Source organism: Manis pentadactyla, chromosome 2 (assembly GCF_030020395.1).
Source record: "Manis pentadactyla isolate mManPen7 chromosome 2, mManPen7.hap1, whole genome shotgun sequence".
In the NCBI taxonomy this organism is placed as follows: domain Eukaryota; kingdom Metazoa; phylum Chordata; class Mammalia; order Pholidota; family Manidae; genus Manis; species Manis pentadactyla.
The window spans coordinates 107124486-107132021 of NC_080020.1; positions in this window are offsets into that span (position 1 = coordinate 107124486).

The following is a 7536-nucleotide window of genomic DNA, read 5'->3' on the forward strand; positions in this document are numbered from 1 at the left end:
TCTCCCATCCCCCTCTCCCAGTCCACCCTACTTTGAGTACCACTGTGTTTTTGTATATAGAATAGGAAGATGAGTTTTGATGTCTGAAGACCTGGGTTTGAATCCAGGTCTTTGTTACTTTGTAACTTGGTAATTAAGTAACTTGGAGCAGGTTACCTCACCTCTCTGTGCCTCAGTTTTTTCATTTGTAAATTGGGGTTTACCCAGTGGTAAACTGGAGGGACAGTGTATTTAAGACGCTTACAATTTCTGGAAAATAGTAGATACTCAGTAAATTCTCATTACAAATGTTGACAAGTGAGTAGTAGATTATTCTCAGGATCACAGTGTAGGAAGGAGATCCCATTGAACTTAGTCCTTTTCCTCCCAATGGTACAGGGGAAACATTGTACCCTGCTCCATTACCACTTCTTTACAAGAGTGTTTTCACTGTTTCTTACCACTACCTTACTTTAGCACTTTAGCAACTGGGAAGTTGCAGTTCCCACATAGTACAACTGATAGATCCCTTTCCCTGAAGTGACTCCCCACCACCTACTCTTTTTCCTGCCCTCTGGTCCACAGCCCAGATAATTCCTGTTATCATTCAAAACTCAGCTCAGACACGTGGGCCTTTTGTTTCCTGTTCTTCAAACAACAAGCCTTTGCCCCTGCAGGCCCCTCTCCTTGCGTCTGCCCACAGAGCTTCATAGACTGGCTCCTTGTCATCCATCAAGTGTCACTTTCAGGGAGATCGTTCCTAACTACCCCATGTGCATATCCACCTCACAATCATTTTCTGTCTTGTTATTCTGCATTATTTCCTTCATAGTGTTTGTAACTGTGTGGAGACACCTTGACTTATTTTTCTTGGTATTAGTTTTCCTCCACTAAGCTTGACTGGATCAGAAATTGTGTCTGTCTTACCATACAGGACATCTGATTTTAGAACAGTGCCTGGCACACAGTAGGACTCAATAAAGATTTCTGAATGTGATAAATGAATGAATAACACCTGCTCTGGAAACCCTTCCTTCAGCAAGATGGATTAGATACTGCTTGGAACTTTCCTTGTCCTTTAGCCATGCTTCTTTGTGTAGCGCTTGAACTATATTGTAATTGTAATAGTTAATTGTGCTATTTTTTAAATTAAAATATCATTGATATACAATCTTACATTGGTTTCAAATATACAACACAGTGGATCAACAGTTACTCATATTATTAAATCCTCATTCCCTCTAATGTGGACACTATCTATCAATGTAGTAATATGTTACAGAATCATTAACTGTATTCTCCATGCTGTACTCCAGTTTGTGACCAATTTATATTTTGATTGTGAATTATTGATGTTGGGGTTCTTGTTTGTGGAGTCAAAGAATGAACTTAGCAAACAGTCAAGGTAAGAGAGCCAGGGAGACTTTTATTGAGAGATACAGTGAGAGGACAGACAGAGCTGCTGATGTGAGCCAGGAGGACAAGAGAGCCCGTAGCGGTGCGTTGTCTAGGGGATTTACAGGCGGTTGAGAGACAAAGAGCTACAGGGATGCAGATCCACCAAATGGTCTCTAAATGTTTATTTTTAAAGAGACATTAAGTTTCTTATCAGTTTTCTGGACTATTTTGCAGAGTTAACATAAGAAATTTACTGCTTTGATCCTTTCTCAGAATAGCAGCTTCTTGGTTTGGGAGCATATCAATCAAGGCTGCTTGTCTTGCTTTCAAGGTGAGCTGAGTTATTGACTTGATTAGGGCTGGAGGAGGAAAAGCAGCATCTGGGTAAAGTTAAAGATAAACTGGCCTTTTAGCAGGCTAAAGTAAATTTTACAATAGTCTCATTTAATTGACACAAACAAGACATGGGCTATGCTGAGGTATTTTCTTATTTGGGGGATGTTCAAACATTCTATGCTAGGTTATTCCTGGCTTTTTAGTTTTAACTAATCTTCACTGAAGAATGCTTATATTCTTAGTTTGATATTTTACTTTAGAGAATTAATGTGACTCTGTCTTTGTTTAATTGTTTAATATGGAGTTTTGGTAGGGGTCTTTTTCCAGAGGCCCTCACCCTACTCCGACTACACCCACGGTCCCTGTCTCATTATTGTGCGGCTTTATCCCCTTCCTCCTGATCCCTCAACCTACTCAGCCCCTCCTCCTTGGTAAGCACTAGTCCTTTCTCAGTGGACACTATCAGTGTAGTGAATCTACTGCTATTTTGTTCCTTCTGTTTTGCTTTGTTTCTATACTCCACAAATAAGTGTAATCATTCAGTATTTTTCTTTCTCCATCTTGCTTATTTCACTGAGCATAATACCACCTAGATCCATCCATGTTGTTGCAAATAGATTTCTTTTCTTTTTATGAATGAATAGTATTCCAGTGTGAATATGTACCACATCTTCTTTATCCATTCATCTATTGGTGGACACTTAGGTTGCTTCCATATCTTGGCTATTGCAAATAGTGCTGCGATAAACATAGGGGTGCATATGTCTTTTTTGAATCAGGGACTTTGGTTTTTTCAGGTAAATTCCTAGGAGTGGAATTACTGGGTCAAATAGTAATTCTATTTTTAGTTTTTTGAGAAACCTCCATATTGCTTTCGACAACAGTTGTACCATTAACTGTCCTATTTTTAAAATACCTTTCATGCCTCCTCCCATAGTAGTAACCCTTTCAGGGGTGAGATGAAAAGAAAAACACAAGAGCTAAAGCACTGGGTGGGGGGGTAGTGTTGGAAACAATACTGTATTGTTTGAAGCAGTTAAGTCAACAGGGTATTCAATCAAGTTCCCAGTAAGAACTCTTGTCTGCAAGAGGCGGGAAGGGCCTGTCTGGAGGAGAACTATCTCCCTGGGAACCACGGCCTACTTTGGAGTATAGCAGTAGGGTAGAATTAGTGTCATTGTGTCGTCAGGTAGGGAAAATGCCCTGAGCATCCCTTAGCTCCTAAGTTGTGTGGAAAGGTTCCAGAAGTTCCTTATGTCATGCAGAGGAAAGAAGATAGCTGAAACTATGATTGGTAGTGTTTGAGGAGTCCTGCTGCAAAAGGGGCTGAGTGAGCCTGTAGCTAAGGGCTGCTATAGAGCTGCAGAGAGCAGACTACCAGGTAGGGCCCCAAATGGAAGTAGTGGTGAGCCTTCGGGTTCTGTAGTGCAGAGAGCGCCATGGCCAAGTCCTAGTCAGCCAAGGGAGGTCAGTGCAAGAACCCACAAGTGGGGCTGAGCCCCCTCCTCTGATGTAATACAGCCCACTAAGCTCCTCTAGGTGCCATCTCATGAAGTAAAAGGAGAAATAGCCTTGATAGGGAATTAAAGTTTGAACTGGCAAAATATTTAGGCAAAATAGAGTGCTTTAAACCTGAAGAGATAAAGATACTTTTACTTGGCAAATCTGAAGCTTCCTCCCACCCCACCATCTCCTACTCTATCTAGTGAGATAGAGGCTGGAAACCCAGCCCTTTGCTGTGTTTATTTTTCTCTCCTCCACTCTTTAGACTATGAACTCTTTAGTGACAGTCTTTCAATTGTTACTTCTATATTATTGTTACAACATGTTGGTAATATAAAAATTATTAATGACATATTTCCTTTTTTGCACTAAGTCTTTAAAATCTGGGGTGTATTTTACATTTATATCACATCTCACTTTGGACTAGCTGCCTTTCAAGCACTCAGGAGCCACTTGTAGCTAGTGCTTACCTTTTTGGACTGTGTGATCACAAGTCCGATCGCATGCTCAAGTGGGCGAGTTGCAATGGGAAAGCAATCAAGAAACCAATGGAAAGACCCAGAGATGGGGCAGTGTGGAGACATGAAGGTTTATTGGAATTGCATACAGGGAGCCCAGCAAGGGCTTGCTGGACACAGCCACTGTCATGGGCAGGGAGGGAACTGCATATAGGGGGTGAGGTACTATGTGTGTGCCAGGTGCAAAGGGACAAATGCTATGCGCTATTCTAGGAGGGATCATTCTTGTGCCACTAGCGCCCCAAGGAACAAAAGCTGGGGCAGAGGGGTCTGCCTCCCAATAATGTTTCCAGAGACAAGGCCAGCCTAGGTTTGGCCAGCCTCAGGCCATCAACATACCCTATACCTATGTGCGCACATGATTATTCTGGGACAGAAGGTTCTAGGCAGCAGCACTTGTCCCCGCAGACAGCATAGGTGTAGCACAATCCCTGCCAAAGAGCCAATAAAAATAAAGTGTTTGTTTTATGGATGACTTTATAATACTGGTATCATTACATCTTCCTGCCTCTTAAACTTCCATTCCTTTCAAAGTAGTCAGAACATTATATTTAACTTTTGATATATAGGATCTATAGTGCTTGACCAATACTACTTGGCATTTGTAAATCTGGAGTGCAGCCAGGGGGCGCATCCAGGACACAAGGACTTTAGAAGCAAATAACTATGATTTTGGGGGTCTACTTTGCTGTTATTCCAGGAATACACAGGAGGCCAGCTTCCAGGCCTTTTTCCCAAGGTGCCAGAAGAGTCAGCCATTGCCGGTCCATGTGTCAAAATGTCCAGGGCCATGTCCATTTTATTCCTAATTGCTGCACACATCCTTGCAATGCATGTCCAATAAAGTGGGTGCCTTGATTGCTCTCAATCACTGGTGACCGCCCATAGGCTGCAAAGAGATGTTCTAGGCCCCTCTTGGTGGTTTGATCTGCACAAAGTACAGGGCACTCCTTCTGGGCTTGGCTGACTTCTTCAAAGTTCAATGGCAAGCCCCACTGATGGGCTACAGCCCACATTGTCTTTTGCCCCACATGCAACAAACGCTGGTGCAGCCATTGGGCCACATTAGAGGCAGGCTTTCCTTCTAGCCAGTGCACCTGGGCCAATGTGTCTGCTTCATCATTCCCTGGGATGCCAAAGGCAAATGGCCAGTCACATGATATACAGTAACAGTCTTAGCCTGACCAGAGGCACATAGGTCTTGCCACAACTCTTGCCCCCAAAGGGGCCAGTGACCAACCATCCAGTTGGCATGATACCATGTCAGTAGCCACAGGGTCAAGCCCTGATAGATGGCCCAGCTGTCAGTGCATCAACTATGGGAGAAGGCTCCTGGGTGATCACGAGTCATACTGCCCACAACTCAGTCCATTGGCTGCTCTTCCCCCTCTCCATTCTCCATCCATATTGTCTCAGTCTTAGGATGGAAAGCTATAGCCCTCCACTTTGGGGGTTGCCCACAACTGGAGCCATCTGTATACCAAGCATCTTCAGGTATAGGGGCTTTTCCTTCCTGATAAGGAGTCTCGGCAACCAAGGGCTGAAAAGCAAGTTCTTCCTGCTTTCCACTGGTATAGGTCACTGGCCCAATTAAGCATTGGAGTTCTCCACTTAAGGGGCTAGTAGAGAGGGCACTGCGCTGCTGTAAATATGCACCCCATTTGGCCAGTGTAGATCTGTGCCACGCCACTCTGTGGCCTTTGGGTCCAGTCTTGCACCCACCCCATGAAGGGATAGGTGGTTATTACCTTGGTCAGAGCTGTTCCGGCAACGGGCTTTGTAGCCAGGAAGGTATGATACACAGCAGCCAGTTGCTTCTCTATCAGGGTGTACTGACTGGACCTCTGCTCTTTTCCATAGTTGTGACCAGGCTCCAGCTGGCAGCAGGAGCAGCAGCAGTGGCAGAAGCAGTAGACTTAGGCTCAGGCCACGGACCAGGGTTGGAGCGGCCAGCAGCGGTGGTGGTGCCTCCACGACCACACCAGTGTAGGCGTACTTCCCTCGGCGTGAGTGCCACTGCTCCCCATCATTTCTAGGGGTGGCCCTCCCAAAGGTTGCACCCATTATGACAGATTTGGGGTTCAGAGGAATCCTGTTGGCTACCACCAGATGTAAGTTCAGGGAGAGGAAATCCTGGGGCAAAATACCTCTAAAAACCGAAATCAGTCAAAGGGAGAATTAAAGTTTAAAATCCGTTTATTGCTTACAAACTGCAGTCCGGGCCATCTCTCTCTCTCCTGCTCTAGCAGAAGCAAAACCGGCCCTCCCCTCACCTCTTGGGTACAGATAAGCCCTCCTTGCCCAGGTAATTACCCACTGATATAGAGATGAACTTCTTTCCACCCCTGAGGAATGATGCAAATGCACTAAAGCCATATTTCTTTCCACCTCTGAATGCCTATTGATATGCAGATGTACTAAAGCCAGGTGAGATATTCTGGAAATATTACAATTTTACTCACAGCATTATAGTTAGAAACAATGTAATAAAACATGTTACAACTGTCTTAAAACTGTACATTCAACTATGACATTAATTTCACTATGCTTGTCTCAAATTGTAGATTAAAAAAACTGTGGTCCCTTCCAGAATAAATATATGTATACTTTGTCCTCACTGGCATGGTCCACAGCTGATATCTGTTATAATCTGATATTATATTTCTCAGAATCTGAGAGACTTGTTCTTTAAAATTCAATTGAGATGTTCTATATGTAATTATTAACTGATTTCATTGTCCATTGCTTGGTTTCTGCATGATTAAGAATCATGCTCAATTAGCTTGCTAATTAAAGAATAATTTGATCAAACAGACAGTCTGTGCCTTGTGGGATTTTCCTGTTGTGCAAGATGATTATCCTCACAACTATCTGGCTTATCATTTCCTATTGTGAACTACCAGAGTTAGAATTGTTATCCTTTCTAAGGACAGAGCTCTATCTTTTTCTTTTTGTTTGTCCGTACTGCCCTTCAGTGCATTCTAATATGCCAAGAATGTTTAATTCTCCCCTTAAAATGGCTGTTGATCAAACTGGGTAATGTCTCTCTCTCTTTATCACCTGGTTACTTCATAAGGTATGAAATGACATTGATTCTAGAACAGAATGAATATCATGGGCAATTATTACAGAGTGATAATCATTACTGAGTGGTCTTCTCCCCAAGTAACTTAGGCCACTTCACGGTGGTTCCTTTGCCAATGTATTTTGCCACTCTGTGACTGAGACTGTCCCTTACTAGGTTAGCATCTATAGTGAATAATAAATTTCACATAGCAGTAGTTGTGTGTTGGATGTACAGATTCATCAGTGAGCCCTTATTAACAGGGTTCCTGGTTCATATTGAAATTGAGAAGGGGAGAGATACAAATAGATTTGAATCTCTGTCACTGTCTGCTAGCAAACCTAAGTATTACAGTTTCTGTCTCTGAAGTGATGAGAAGCAGAGTCTGACCTAAGGCCATGTGGATAAAATGAGAGTTCCTGTGGCCAGGATTCTCACCTGGCCCTGATTGACTAGCTCACTGCACACCTGTGAGCAATACATGGCTGCTGACTCTATAAAAAGAGCTCTGCACAGTGCTCTGTGTGCAACATGGTGGCAGGGCTGGAAGGCTGCAGGAGAGCAGAGGCTGGAGTGGTGGCAGCGCCGAGGACAGAGGCCCAGAGGACGGCTGTGCGGGACAACTGTGCAGAGAAGCCCAGAGGACAGCTGTGCAGACAGAGGGGCCCAGAAGCAGAGACCGGTTTGCTGCATGCAGACCTGCTCTGAGGGAATGGGATTTTAGTGACTGACCTGCCA